At 48.8% G+C, this 15,366-nt stretch overlaps 1 protein-coding gene and 1 pseudogene across 3 annotated transcripts in view; both read left to right on the top strand.

The window, feature by feature from the left end:
* The window catches only part of ZBTB7C (zinc finger and BTB domain containing 7C), a 314,432-nt gene that overhangs the window by 33,724 nt on the left and 265,342 nt on the right, over window positions 1-15,366 (top strand). The window lies entirely within an intron of this gene.
* Window positions 10,642-11,796, top strand: LOC105073964 (ATP synthase subunit ATP5MPL, mitochondrial-like; annotated as a pseudogene).

Here is a 15,366-nt window from a genome sequence, read left to right as displayed (position 1 = left end):
GGTTTGGACTTCTATCCTGAGGGCCATGGGGAGCCACTGAAAAGTTTTATTAGTCAATGCTAACGGTCCAATAAGCAACCCCTACCATCTTAATGGCTTAAGCTCAAAGGTTTAATTCTACCCCAGTGGAGTCTGCTGAGGCTTCCAGAGTCACAGTGGGAGGGAAGAGAAGGATGGAGAAAGCACGTCAGCTTCAACGCCCTCATCCTGGAAGTGACACGTACATTTAACTCTTAGTCTGTTGGTCAGAACCAGTCACACGACCCCAGCCTTACTGCAGAGGAGGCTGGGAAGTGTGGGAGGTGCACGCGTGCTCGGAGAGCACCAGCGGCTGCCACAGAAGACTTTAGGCAGGAGAGGGCTGTGGTCTGGTGTGTGATCTGGGATGTTCACTCTGGCAGCAGATGGAAGAATGGATTACAGGGGCTTCAAGTGCGGAAATAGGGCAGGAGGTTCTTCCGATGCTCTGGTGACAGGGCTCTCCCTGCTCCTCAATTCTCTGCAGACTGCAGCCAGGTGTGCTTTCAGGCTGAGAAGGAAGATGGGTGGAGACAGCAGTGAGGGAGGCAGACAGCTCTGGGTGATGGGAGGTCAGTGCTGGGCCTGTTGGTGCAGTGGGTGGACCACGGGTAGGGCTGCAGGGCTTGGAGTGCGCCTGCGCAGAGTTGGCGGGTGGGCAGGGCGTCATTGGCATCCTCAGAGTTTCGGCTGTCACTGAGTGTGAGGTCTGTCCAGGCGGGCCTCCTGCCTCCTTACCCGTGTTCTTGGCGCTCTGGAGGTCCTCACCTGACGTTTGTGGAGCGAGTGGGCAGTTGGTAAATGAAGCCATGGGTGCGACTGAAGAGGCTTGGAGGAAGACCGGGAGCCAGATGGGCACATCCCTGGGAAAGACTGGCGTTCAATGGCCAGAGTAGTAGCACTTCTTTAGTGTTTGTAAGCTTCATCGCCACCTGTTTGTATCTCAGAGGAGTAATGAAAGCTGCCGCATCAGAAGGCCTGTCAGGTATTTTCAGAGGAAGTGTTTGCTCATTACCTTCTGCGTATCTGTGCTCGTTTCAGTCCAGTGTTGGCTGTGCTTGGCTGTGCTCTCACTGCCATCTTCCACTGCTAATGACGTGGGGGTGGCAGTCCTCCTGCCCAGCCTTTGCTCTGCTGGATGCCCTGCCCGATGTCAGGCTCTCAAGCCAACCTAAGGGACAGATGCTTCAAAGCTGGCAGTGGGGAGGAGACCTGAGTTCTGGTTTGAACTAGGCCGCTAACTTTCTGGATGATCTTGGGAAGTCAGCCTGTATTTCTGGGCTTCAGTTTCTTCTTTGTTGGGTGGGCATGGGGATTTTAAATGAGATGATCTTCAAGCTCTGACATTTCCAGCTCCATAGGGTAGAAACTGAATATCCTAGGTGCCCAGAAAATTTAGAACAGTGCTTCTTCAATGAGGAGCAGGAATACCAGGTTTATTGGGAGTTTCCAGAAGGTGGCCTGGGCTTGGCCGAGCTCACCAGGTGTTCCTGGGGCCATTGAAAATGGGGGTTGTGGGTATCAAGTGTGAGCCTCTTTGGGAAGTGAACCCCTTTGAGAAATGGGTGAGAGCCACAGACTACCTCTCTAGAAAAGCATGTGGCATGCACAGAACCATGTACCAGACACATACCCTCTTTTACGTTTAATTTCAGGGGCTTTGGGTTCTGAATTACTTTTAAAAATTCAGTGCTTTTTGCTGAGCCAAGCTGTGGAAGAACCTCAGGAGCCAAAGGAAAGACCTCTAAGGTGTTTTCTCTGACCTCTGACCTCACAAGTGACTGGATGAGGCCTCTCCAAAGAGAGGCAGGAAATCAGAGCAAATTTCTATGGCTACAGCTTGACTCTTGATAGGTGGTTTAACAGCACTGTGTATATTTAAGCATATTTGCCAACCTGATCTATGAAAAACTGGATTGCATTGCAGTTCTAATTTGCATTTCCTGCCATATGTGAGGGTGAGCATCAGTTCCGATGTGTAACATGCATTTGTGTTTCCTGCTTTGTGGACCAACAATTTAATTTCTTCTTTATTGTACATTTCTCTATTGGGTTGTCGGCATTTCTCATAGACTTGACATGTTTGCACATGCACATTATTTAGGTAGCAAGGAAGTTAGCCCTGTGCCTGCCATGTATGCTGCCAATATTTTGTTCCTATTTTTCATTTTCCTTTGATTTGTTATGTTTTATGGTATTAGATATTTAAACGTTTTTGAACTCAGATGTAGCCTTTTAAAAAAATGACATTTGGATTTGGGTTGTGCTTTGGAAGTCGTTCCTAGTTCAAGATTATGACGAATATTCTCCCACATTTTTCTTCTAGCTCTTTTCTTAGTTTCATGTTTTTGCTTAGGTCCTTGATAGCATTTGATCCAAATTTTTTTTTTTAGATCATTCCTGAATTGTCTCAACACAATTATTTGAAAAGTTTATCTTGTCCCCAGTGGTTTGAAATGCCACCTTGATTTATTGTGGGTCTTCTCCATGTAGGCGCTTATCTGCCTTGTCAGCAAATTACAGGTGGCAGCTGGTGGCCTGGGGAGGCTGTGCTGAGGTAATCTCAGAGCCATCTTCAAGGAAAGAAACGCTTTTGGAGAGAGATAAAGAGCAAGAGTGTCTGATACTCCCCATCTTGGACTGCTCTGTGGTTTGGGCTCATGAAAACGGGCTGAGCCTGTTTCAGGGACATTTTCCAACCATCTTACCCCTGATGGTAGGAAGTCCCTCTGTCTGCTCCTCTGTCAGGATCCACAGGTCCTGCTCTCTTCTTAAATATCTCCTACATTCATCCCTCATGCCTCTTCCCCTCTTCTGCCCTTGGCACCTGTTCACGTCAGGCCTTCACTGTTAAGGCCTATTATTTGAGTACCCTCCTAAATGTTTTAGTTACCTCTTACTACCAAACAAATCAACACAAGCTTATTCGCTTAAAACAACACACATTTATTATCTCATAGACTTATTATTTCTGTGGCCACAAGTCCTGGCACATCTCTGTGAAGCCCTGTCCTTCAGGGCTCTCATGAAGCTGCAATCAAGGTGTCTTCCAGGTCTGGGCTCTCATCTGGTGGCTCAGTTGGGGAGGATCCATGTCCTTTTTCATGTGGTTGTTGGCAGCTCTTGTGTGGTTGTTGTGGCTGTAGGTTTCATGGCAATTTGCTTTTTCAAAGCAAGAAAGGGAGAAAGAGTGTCTGTAGTGCCTGTCTACTAGTAAGATGGGGTCTCTTATAATGTAGCATGATCACACGCGTGACGTCCCATCATCTTTGCCATGTTGTACTGGTTAGCAGTCAGCCACGGGTCCCATCCACACTCAGAGGAAGGGAATTATTACTCAAAGGTATGATCACCAGGAGGCAGGGCTCATGGGATGCCCTTGGAACCTGTCCTCCACTCTAGTCCACGCTTCACCATGGAGCCAGATTAAATCTCCTAAAGCACGTCTCTGACCTTACCAGTCTTCTGCTCAAAAGTCTGCATTAGTTAAAATTCACATTTTCTTATATGAGCATTTAAGACTCTATCTAAGAGCTGTCAGGCAGTTACCTGTCAAAATTGCCAGGGCACAAACATTTTGACCCAGACTGTATCCCAGATCTCTTCTCCCACAGGAGTGAAATAATGAAAGCACAAATGTAATCACTGCAGACTTGTTTGAAGTAGCAAAAGATTGGAAACAACCTAATGGGAGGGACTGGTAACTGCATTATGTACAGCCAAACAATGGAATACTATGCTGCCATGAAGATGAATAAGGCAGCTCTTTATAAATTCATGGAGCATGATCTACACCAGTGGTTCTCAAAGTGTGATTCCTTGACCAACAGTATCACCTGGGAACTTGTTGGAAATGTATGTTCTCAGGCCCTACCCTGGACTGACTGAACCAGAGACTGGAGTGAGACCCAGCAATCTGTGTTTTAGCCAGCAAGCCAGTAATCATGATGCATGCTCCATTTTGATAACTACTGGTTTACAATATTTATAATTAAATGGAAAAAGGTACAAAGATACATATATACTATGCTACTATTTATGCATGAAAGGCAAAAGAGGTATATATTTTCTTGTTTATGTGTAAAATCTCTCTGTAAGGATGCCTAAGAAATGGCCAACGTTGGTTGCCTTTGAGATGGGGACTAGAATAGCTGGGGGCATGGATGGAAAGGTGACTTTTCACTGCATATCCTTCTGTACCTTTTGAATTCGAACCATTTAATATATTACTTTTTTCAAATATTAAAATGCAACAGCCCGCACCCGTCAGACCTCAGCCTTCCTCATCAGCTTCCTCTCTTACCTCTTCGGTGGCCTCTTCACGCCAGTCAAACTTGTCTCTTCACTGTTCCTTGGGTTAGCGTTGAATTTCCTGGTCATGGGCCTTTGCTAACTTCTGTGCCCCCAGCTGGAATTCCCTTTGCTCTTCTCGGCAGAATTACAGCCAGCTCAAAGGCAGCCCGGATGCTGCCTCCTTTGGGGATTTGGCCGGCTCCCTCCCTTGCAGGCAGGATTAACCAGCCCTTCTCCTCGGCTTCCCCAGCCTGCGCTTCTGTCGCCCACTGCATGGCTGTCTTCTCTAATAGGCTGTCGGCTCTCTGCAGGCAGGGACTCGGCCTTGCCCATCACTGTATCCTCAGCACCCAGCCCAGCCTGCAAGTCGGTACCTAAGAATTTTAGTGAATAACTGAACAAACAAAGGAATGTTGGATACGGAGATGGGGACTTCAGGACACAGGGTGACCTAGATAGTAAACAGTCCTAGGAGTGGTAATTGCCCAGGGAGGAGAATGAATCTGGGCAAGAAAGATGGGGAGAGGCTGTAGGGAGAAGCTGCTAGTGGCTGGGCTTTCTACAGCTTTGGTTTGGGGCTGAGCCATCATCGGTGCCCTGAGGGGTAGGGAGGGGAGAGCACCTTCACTTGGGAGCCCATGGCATTAATTTCGTTTTATTGCAGGGGGACTACCTTTAAAAAGGCAGATGTGCTCTGGAAAGGCAGTAATTGTGGGGTAGAATGCATGTCTTAAAAAGACCTTATACAGCCTGGAAGGAGGGCAGGCTGCCTACTGAGGGGGTTATTCTGATTACAACCAAGTCCAGGTGAAGCTATTTTTTTTAAAATATTATAAAGAATATGCCTCCAGTGGCCACACTGTCCCTAACCTCCCTCCATCTCGAGAAAGCATCTGACGTTTCCTGCACATTTTAACTTTCTAACCAAATAATGAAATAATCATATTGGCTCCTCGGTCACAGGATTCATTTTCTCTCATTCCTGGGCTTCAAAATTCATCTCATATTTTAATCTGTTTTGAGCTCTTTTCAATTGCCTTGGAGATAGAGCCAAAGGTTCCTTGAACTCCTGTTGCCTAGAGTTGTTTGGTTTCGGTTCCTGTGGGGTATTTTTTTTAATAACGTGATCCATCCGGCAGCAGCGGCAGGAATTCTAGGGGGGTCGGGGTCCGGGTCGGGCTGCACACAGCTTGCCTCCCTGATAGTAAATTAATATCCACATTCCAACTCTGGGCATTCTTGTTTTTTCCTTCCTCTTCAATGGTACCTTCCCTTCTCAATTGTATTAATGTTTAAAAGCTCAGCCTCTGGTAGAAATTCTCTCCCACATCCTCTAGGCCACGTGGACCTTCCCTCTGAGCATCAGGTAAACACACACAAAAAAATCCACAACAGCAATGACAATGAGAATTTCCGAGCCTCGATATCTTTCGGGCACGTTCTGAACACATTTATGGATTAATTCACTTGATCCCACACTCCCCTCTAAGGTAATATTCGTATTAGTGTCCCCATTATTTTGACGAGTAGACTGAGGTCAAGAGAGATTCAGTAACTTGTCCAAGAGCTGGAATACACTTCAGGTCAGTTTCAACCAGTTTAACTCTTGGTTTTCCTGTTTTGTGTTTGTGCGTCACAGCTTCCCAACCAGATAGCAGGTTCTCGGGGTGGGCGCTGCACCCTCCAGGTGCTGTGCTAGGCGTAAATACATGTGGTTTGGTGGAGCTCCTTATCTCATGAGAGACCAGAGAGGGACACTGGTTTAGAGCAGGAGGCAGGGGCCCTCTGCATCTTTCTTAGAGCCATTTTGGGTTGGTGAGTGGAGTTGCTTGAGAACTTATCAACACTTCTTATTTTGCATAGACAGTGGCAAGGGGACAGTGTGATGCAGGTGACAAGGCTCCACTTTGGGGACATGAAACTGTGTGTGTTGTAGGATGTTGGAGAGACTTGGGTACACATCAAGAAGCACCCTGTGACCATGGGGAGAGGTGAGCTCACTGGCAAGGATTCCCCATATGAAAATGAGAGGGGCCCCTAGGAGAGAAAGGCTTGGCAATGGGGAGGAACCAGCATCAGCTTTCTCTCCCAGGGGTTCCTCTCTGGCAGTGGAGTCTCGTCCTCTAATTGGGTTGTCTTTGTTCCATAAAGATGACCAACCTCAGGCAGGCATTTTGCATCTTTGAGCCTCAGTTATCTCATCTGTAAAATGGGTAGAAATACCCAAACATGCCTTACTTGTGGCAGAGCACTAGGGCTTGGTATTTCTTTAAAGGCTTCATAAAGATTCCAATGTGCCCTTGTGTTGAGACCCACTTTCCTCAGCATGGCATGGCACAGGGCATGAGCGGAAAAAAGAGAGAGGGAAGTCCGTCAGAATTTCATGTACCTAGTAAAAATTTTTAAAAATCATGTTATGTTATTAGATGCTATGATATGCTTTAGGCCCGATACTGGATGTGTTTTGCAAGGTCAAATAAAATTAAATGAGTATATTAAATTTTTTTTAGAATAAAAAATTTTATTTTATTTTTGTTGGTGAATAGTCAATAGGTTTATAATGTTGTGCTAGTTTCTGATGTACAACATAGTGATTCGGTTATAGATATACTTTCCTTTTCATATTCTTCTTCATTCTAGGCTAATTTTTAAAAAACACCTTCACTGTGGTCTGGTTCCTGTACAGTAAACTGTGCATATTTCAGATGTACAATTTGATGAATTTTGATAGATGTGTACACCCATGAAACCACCACCACAATCAAGACAGCTAACATTTCCATCCCTCCCCAAGAGATGCAATTTTCCAATTCCCAGTTTAGCCCTTCCCACCCTCTTTAACCCCTGGTAACCAAAAATTTGTTCTCTATGTCGGTAAATCTGTTTCTGTTTTGTAGATAAGTTCATTTGTACTTTTTTTTTTTTTAGATTCCACGTATAAGTGATATCATGTGGCATTTTTCTCTCTTTCTGGCTTATTTCACTTAGATTGACAGTCTCCAGGTCCATCCATGTTGCTGCAAATGGCATTATTTTATTCTTTTTTTTTGCTGAGTAGTATTCCATTGTGTATATAAACCATGCCTTCTTTACCCAGTCATCTGTCAATAGACATTTGGGTTGTTTCCATGTCTTGGCTATTGTAAATAGTGCTGCTGTGAGCATTGGGGTGCATGTGTCTTTCTGAATTATATTTTTCTCCAGATATATGCCCAGGATTGCTGGATCTTACGGTAAGTCTATTTTTAGTTTTTTAAGGAACCTCCATACTTTCCTACATAGTGGCTTCACCACATTCTAGGCTAATTTTTATATTTAGCAAAAGACTGTACAGCATGAGTCTCCTTTGAGATCTGAGAGTCGAGACCCCAGAGAAGCTGGGAAGCAGGCAGGCAGCAGCAAACGTGGAGCCTGGAAGCCTGGTTATCAAGGCTGACTCCATCACTCACTCACTGTGTGAGTCTGGGGAAGTTACCTACCCTCTCTGAACTCAGTTTTCTCCTCTGTCACATGGGACTATTCACACCTATCTTACTGAATCATTTGTGTGGAAAAAATAAGATCATTCATGAAATTTTGTTTTAGAAACCAAGACTTCTATGGAAATGAAAATATTGCATAAAAACACTTGTGTTCTGTATTCTGTCGACTGTGGCTCTCTGGACATCGTGCCTTAGGAGTTCTGCCTGACGTGGGGAGACCAGATGTCCTAAATTCCTGGGCTCCGGCACAGGTTTACCCCACCGTGTGCATTCCGGACCTCATCCACTCCTGGCACCACTGACCAGCCCTTTCCCTCCTCAGCTCCCGTCTTCAGATTCCATTGCCCTCCACTGGCTTCTTCCCCTCAGGATAGAAACCTACTCCTTCCCTCACAGTAGAAATAATACACACCTGTGACCCTTGGGCCCCCTCCTCCTTCCACCTTTGCCTTACACGGGATTCCTGGGACATGCCACTCACTCCTCACTCCTCTGCCCTGGCCACCAGCTGCTCCGTCCTTGTCTACCTGAGGTCTCTGCGGTGTGTGCCCTGTAGGTCATTCCCTTCAAGGCATGCTCTCCTTCCTCAGGCTCCCTCACACCCTCCCCTCCCCCTCCCCCTCAACTTTGCCGGATCACCTAGCTTTAGGGATTCCACTTCGTAAGTATTTGTCATACCGCTAGACTCCCCTCAGTGCGCACCCCACTCCTTTGGTTCAACCCCTCACCTCTCACCTGGTCCAGCCTCCTAAGGTGTTCTGACCTCCCTTCTCGGCTGCTTCTGCCCTCCAGGGTCGAGTTCAATACAAAGCCCTTTGCGCTGTAGCCCTGCCTGCATCTCCAGACTCATCTCTTCCAACTCTTCCTTTCACATTTGCATTCATTCTGCAGATCTCTCCTGGTGTGGCATGTCTCTGTGATTTTCCACGTTTTGTAACATTCCCGTAAAACCTTCCCTGGCCACCACTACCCCAGCCTCGTGCTGGAAGAATGTTCATCTTATAAATCCCAGCTCAACTGTCAAATCCCTCAAGGAGCCTCCCTTGATTCCTCTGCTCGATCCCCAAATGGGCTTAGTCTCACCTTGCCTTGCTCTGGGCCACAGCGGCTCACAGTCACGCTGCTTTCTGAGCTCCCCTCCCACTGCATTATGCTCGCAGCATTGCTTCTTCAGAGCTGGGAGCTCATTGAGAGAAGGGTTCATGGCTGGCGCGCTCTCTTTCCAGCTCTTGCCCTCAGATTTGCAGAGCCAGCTGCAGAGTTGAACCTCAACAAATTTGTAGAATTAAATTGAGTTGATTGATATGCAAAGGACAACTCGAAGCATCTTGACAGGCCACGGTGACTTCCGAATGCCCAAGGAATGTCCATGGTTCCTCTATTCCAATGTTTGGGAAAGTAGTTATCCTCACATGGGATCGAGGAGTGCTGATTCACAGTTAGCGAGGGTCTTGACTTGTCCATGATCTCTGCCATCTTCTGATCTCTGCAGACAGCAGGGGGCTTCCTCCATGAGGGCCCTGTTCATGCATAATTCTAGATGCACACACATCCTAGCATGCTGTGACTGGGCCTGTGGAAGCAGCCAGAGCTCTGAGCCAGGGAGAGACTCCGATGTCCTGAATGCTGTTCTGGATTCTTTTTTCCTGCGTCCACGTCCCCTGAGGGTAAGCACCTGCTGAAGGGCAGTGGTCCCTCCCCCTGCCCCAACTCTGATGGTTTCTTGCTCCTGTTTTGGACCACCCATGGCTTCCTTTCCAACATCTCTCTCACCGTTCTCTCTTTGGGAAAAAGGGAAAGGATGGCTTGTTAAAGTTACAAAGCATCCTTGCAGAATGGACGCCTCCAGCTTTGGGTGGGTTTCCCGGGGCCCTACTTGCCGGGCAGGCCTCCTCAGCCCTCCTTTTAGATCCTTGAACTGTTGTTAAATTCATTCTTGAAATTTTCCTTTGTACCTTCTGCCAGTCTCACCCTCACAGTGGTATCTGGGGTCCCGTCATCTTGCCATCACTACAAAACCTTTCATTTTAACTTCGTGTTCTACCTAAAAGTGTGTCATTTTATGTATTAGAATGTTGTTGTATATTAGAAGATTGTGATGTTATGTACTGTAAGAATGTCTGTCCCTGGTTACACATTTGAAAACCAAGACTTTGAAAACCAAGTTTTGATCATCTTCATGGTTTCCTCTTTCTAAACCTGCTCTGAAAGCTTTCCTTCATCCTAGAGTGAAAATGACAAATATGAGGAAAAGCTTGGCTTCCTACAGGGGAGGGGAAGGGATGGAGCTGGGATGCAGGAACGTTAGGCATCAGCTCTGCGGGGCTGTGGGCGTGCATTCGTGGGTGATGTGGTCAGCAGCTCTGTCTTCTGGTCCTTGGTGGGATTGTCCATCTGGTACTCCTCGTGGGGTGGGGTCACAAGATGAGCTCTAGCCAGTGAGTTGTGGATGCTGGGTTTGACCTCCAGCTTGGAGCATTAATTATCAGTGCGAGGCCCTCCAGAGCTGGCAGGACAGTTGGCCACGTTGGAGGCGGTGGCTCCTGCATCAGCCTGGAACCCTGAGTGACTGCAGCAAGCCCAGTCTACAGTGGATGCTTGTTACTGCAGCATGACCGGGCCTAGCCAGACTGGTGGAGGAACTGGTTCTATGCCTAGAACAGCTGTGCTGTGTGGCAACAATGTAAACTGTGTGCCATTTGCTTCCAGCAAACATGAAAATGAAAAGGGCAGAGCATCGGTGCACGTGTACTGTGCGCATGAAACACACATATGCTGTCTTAGGCCATGGGGATGTTAGGGTTGTCTGTACTGCTGGCCTCCCTGACTGATGCGGAGAGGTGGGGAGGGCCTGAGCAGGGGTGGGTGGGACAATGTTTGAGGACCAGTGACACCTGTCGGGAGACCCCAGAAAGTCTGATCTTGGCAGGCGGTCACCTCTGTGCTGTTGAGGAAGGCCGATCCCGTGTCCTGCATGCCTGGGGGCACCCGTGAGGATTCCCTGGACCCTGTGACCCACAGGCTGAGCAGGCTTGTTTTCTCCTTGGAGCTCTTCTTTGTCTGTTTCATTGTCACCTTTTCTGTGTGACAGCGTCAGGGCTCTGGAGAGGCAGAGGTGAGAAAGTGTAAGCTCTGTGTCCTATTTCCCAGCTGTTATTCTCTGGGTGTTGACTCTGAACAGAATTCACAAGAAGGTGAAGTTTGTCCCTGTAACTGTCCCCTACCCCTCTCCCAGTCTCTACCCCTCATTGCTCTGGCTTCTCCCAGCAGTTCTCTACCTGTTCTGCAGGTGGCTCTTTGCTTCCTCTGTGCATCCTTTAGCCCTCCGGGGACAAATCTTCCTGTGTTTCTAGGTGACAGTCTTGTGATCTGATAGATTCATCTCAGTGCATATGTTAAGGAGGAGTGCAGGCTGCCTGGGTAGGGGTGAGGGGATGCGGGGTCATTCATTCCTCAAATGGCTACGGAAGCTGCTCTGAGCCCAGCTCTGAGCACAGTACTAAGGCCCGGCCTCTAGACCCTTGCAGTTCAGTGGAGGAAGGCAGGGTTTAGAAGTGTGGTGCAGGGTAGTGTGTGTGAGGAACTCCGGGTGGGATCAGGCCATGCGTGCTGTGGGGGTTGAAAGGGTGGCGAGAGTGCTCTGTGGTCTGGAGTGAGTGGTCAAGGCCAAGTCACTATTTTGGGGCCTCAGTTTCCCCATCTGTCAAATAAGGAGTGTGGGCTTGTTGATTGCTGTTTAGATTGCCCAATGACAAGAGTTTCCAGCACCTTTCTGAGTCATTGGTAGTGAGTTGGGGCTGCCTGAACCACGGGTCCTGCTCTGGGATGCTTCAAAGCCTTGTTAAGGAGGTCTGGATCCTCACGAAGCCCTGCTATACCCAAGTTTACCAGATTTGGGTGGGGATGGGGTTGATGGGCTTCATCGTTTATAAAATCAGGAGTGCTAAAAAGAAATCAAGCCTCGAAAGCCTTCAGCCCTGAGCTTGCTCATGGTCACCATTAATCAGCTTTACGTGGATGAAACGTTGGGCTGGCTGTGTTGGATGGGGACGAGGGACATCGTTTTGACTTGCAGATGTGCCACTGCCCCTGTGCATGAACAAGCGTACCTGTGAGATACACACACACACACACACACACACACACACACACACACACAAAGAATTTCCAGGGAGGCTTGTTCACCATTGGAACTCCCAGGCCCCTCCTAGAGATTCAGAGTCTGTGGGTCTGGAGTGGGGCCGGGAACCTGGCCCTTTGTTTCTCGTCTGGCCTCCCCTCCCTACCCAAGCTCCGGCCCAGGAGCTGGGATGTTGAGGGTTGGGCGTTGAGCCCAGCAAGCTGTGAAAGGTGCAGGGCAGGGGTAGTGGGTGGGATGTTGGAGGAGGGCCTTTGAGATGCCCAGCCCTGCATGGGAAAAGCACTTACTACCGCTGGGGCAAGTCACTTGGTAGGGAGACAAGGACATTGTGAAACTCTAATAGGCTGCTGAATAATCTGCCCACCCAGCTAGCAGGACCAGGGGAAGGGCTGTTGAACAGGGCGCCCTTTGGAGGAGAGCTGGAGGCATCTTGACTGCTCGGCGCTGTTTGTGTTCAGCCTTGACTTGGTAACGCTTCAGGCTGCTGGGAAGGCTTTCTGAGTGAGCTGACTCTGTGATTCTTCGGAACAAATGGGGGAGCTGGGTCCCCACGAGAGACGAATGAAAGGGGCAGCCCCAGCTGGGCCAGCTCCTTTCCTAGCTGGAAAACGCTGCTAATCAGTTCAGCAAGCCCAGCAGGGTGCGCTGAGGACCCTGTACCTCGGTGGTTCTAAAACTTCCTGGGCATCAGAAGTGCCTGGTGGGCTTGCTAAAAAGGATGCTGGGCCCGACCCCCAGAGCGTCTGACTGGGGGTGGTTGGGTGGGCAGAGAACCTGCCTTCTGACATGTTGCCAGGGGTTGCAGTGCTGCTCCCCGGACCACACTTTGAAAGCCAACGCCAAGTTCTCAACCTGCTAGCCTGGGGGTTGGGAGGGTTTCTGCAGACTCAGGACCCAGTCACTCCCCCCACGGCATTTATACTGTAACTGGGGCCCTATTTCCACCCACCCAGAGCACGGGGATACGAGGTAGTGTGTCAGTACTGCAGTGACCCCAGGACGAGGGGCACTGAGGAGGCTGGGAGAGGGAGCGTGCAGTGGGGGCAGAGGCCTCCTGCAGCAGATGGGCCTCGAGGGTGGGCAGACCTGGAGTACTGTGTTGTGCACTGCACACACACGACCTAGGGTGGGAGTGGCACCCCTGGAGTTGTGCAGTGCAGCGGCTCTGGCAAATGAGAGGATCCTTGGTGCTGGGCCAGTGTGTAGGGACCCAGGTTGGGAAGCCCAGAGTAGGCCTGGGGCACAGTGCAGATGCCATGGTCCGAGTCGATTCCCGGTAGGAGCAGGAAGGAGAGAAGGAGAGAAAGAAAATGCTCGGGTGAGCAGCTCAGACTTTTATTCCATGGTGAATTGGGAACAAATCAACAGTAGTTTGGCTCCCCAAAGCAGACATCTGGAAATTGACTCTTAAATTTTGAAAAACAGATTTTCAGTAGCAGCTCATGGCTGGTCCGTGTGACATGATTTCAAGGCTGAATCTCAGAGATTTCTCTGTCATTTCCTCTCCCCTACTACCCTGTTTCTTCTTTGCAGTCCTTGAAATTTCACTGTTAGAGATTATATCCTTTGTTCAAAATGTTACCCTCTCCCAGAGGCTCGTGTTATGAACCAGGAATGCTCAAGAAGGGAAGTAACTAACGTTAGCATGCTATGCTAGGTCACCTTAGAGAAGGTCTACATGGCAGTCTTCTTCTCCAAGAACCAATGGCAGGGGACACACGACCAGTAAACTTTGACAAACCTAGAGGCAGAGGTACAATGGTCAGAGAGGAAGCAGAAGACAGAGCGGGTTTAGGGAGAGCCCTCTGGGGCTGGTCAACAAGAATGTTCTCTGGGTGCTGTGAGGCCGGAGGAGGCCTGGATGCCGACAGCACAGGAAGGCATCAGTGTGCTTGGCAGGCTCACAATAGCTCAGTCCAATTTCTTTGATCTCCCCATCTCCCCTCCTTTCTGTGGAACGTTAAGGGCAGTATACTGCTACATTTCAGACCCAACCCAACCCTGACATGCCAGCCTTCTCCTCTCCTGCTTAACCGGCTGGAAGGGCTGGAATTGGTGCTAGTTTTGCAGTCAGGAAGCAGGCAATAGCTGTATTTCTCAAGTCATGTTCCCAAGTCCATTAGATACCTATGTTCTAAAAACAGAGTGGGAAGAGAAACTGTACTAATTGTATTTGGGGATGATGAGCTGATGTGGAAGTCTCAGGTGAGTCCTTTTGCCAGATGATTAATTACCTCCTTCGCCTGTTCCAAAGTCAAGGTTCTCCATGTAAGATGGTCTGTAAGTGGGAAGAGTGCGTACAGTGCATATAAAGCTCCAACAAGAACCTGTCATGAGCCAAGTCATTAATTGTGTTCATGTTGAGATTGATTATGTCAGCCTAACACACCCCTTTGTTTAAATGCGCCTTGTAGAAAGTTGGAGTTTTGCCCACAGGTGTGAATTACACAGGTGTATTCCCAGGCAATCCCACCCTCAGACAATACTTTAATAGAATGCCTGCATCTGAGAAACTGGAGTCTAATTTCTGCTACCAATTGAGTGTCTTTTGTTCCACATCATTCATTGAAGGAAGGAAAATTTGGAAGGCCCAGGAGGTGGCTTGGAGTGCAGATAAAGCCTTTTTTTTTGGAGGCGGAAACACAAGAGTCTCCACACTGTGCCTCCTTCTCCATCTCTCGTACCCATGCTGTGATGGAAAATGCAGGGAGGGCAATCTGGGCTGGACCACTTCCAGGCTGTGTGACAGCTGTGAGCAGGTCATGCGACCATTCTGCTCCTCGATACTAGTGTTGACCTGAAGTTATCATGAGATAACTGAGAAGACATGCACGGAGTGCCCAGAGCCTGGGAGGTGCCCTCTCAGGACAGCCAGCATCACCCTGCTTCCTGTGTTGTCACAAAGGCCCGCAGCCTGGCCCTTCCAGAAAGGCCCCAAGTGCATTTTCCTGGAGGCACCTAGATGAGAGTTAGGTACTTTTACCATCAAAGATACATGGAATTGCAGGAAACTGGGGGACAAGGACTCTTTTACAGCCCCGCAGAGGGTCAGAGGCTGAGCCCAGCCTGTAGCCTGCCTACCTCCCCAATGCTGCTGGTTAGAAAGAGCCTGGGGAAGCTCATTCCTCAGTCAGTAAAGCTGGGGGAAGTGAAACGATTAAAGGAGGAGGGTTTCTGCACAGCTAGGAGCTGCGGTTTTAGGCCCTACTGGGTGTATCTGTGGGAAACAGAACAGCGTTTGGGGTTAGAAGACCTGGACACCGCTGTCAGCTCAGCCCCTTGTTGTCTGTGTGATTCTGGGCTTGAGCTGTCTGCATCTCAGTTTTCACATCTGTACATTGGGTATGACTGTCCTTTCCTGTCTCCCAGGGTTGCTCTGAGGACCAGGAGGTACTGGATAGGAAGTTTTGTGCAGTCTGCAAGACACAGCAA

Source organism: Camelus bactrianus, chromosome 30, assembly GCF_048773025.1.
Source record: "Camelus bactrianus isolate YW-2024 breed Bactrian camel chromosome 30, ASM4877302v1, whole genome shotgun sequence".
Lineage (NCBI taxonomy): Eukaryota > Metazoa > Chordata > Mammalia > Artiodactyla > Camelidae > Camelus > Camelus bactrianus.
The sequence above is the reverse complement of the archived record's forward strand: the minus strand, read 5'-3'. Positions and strand labels throughout refer to the sequence as shown.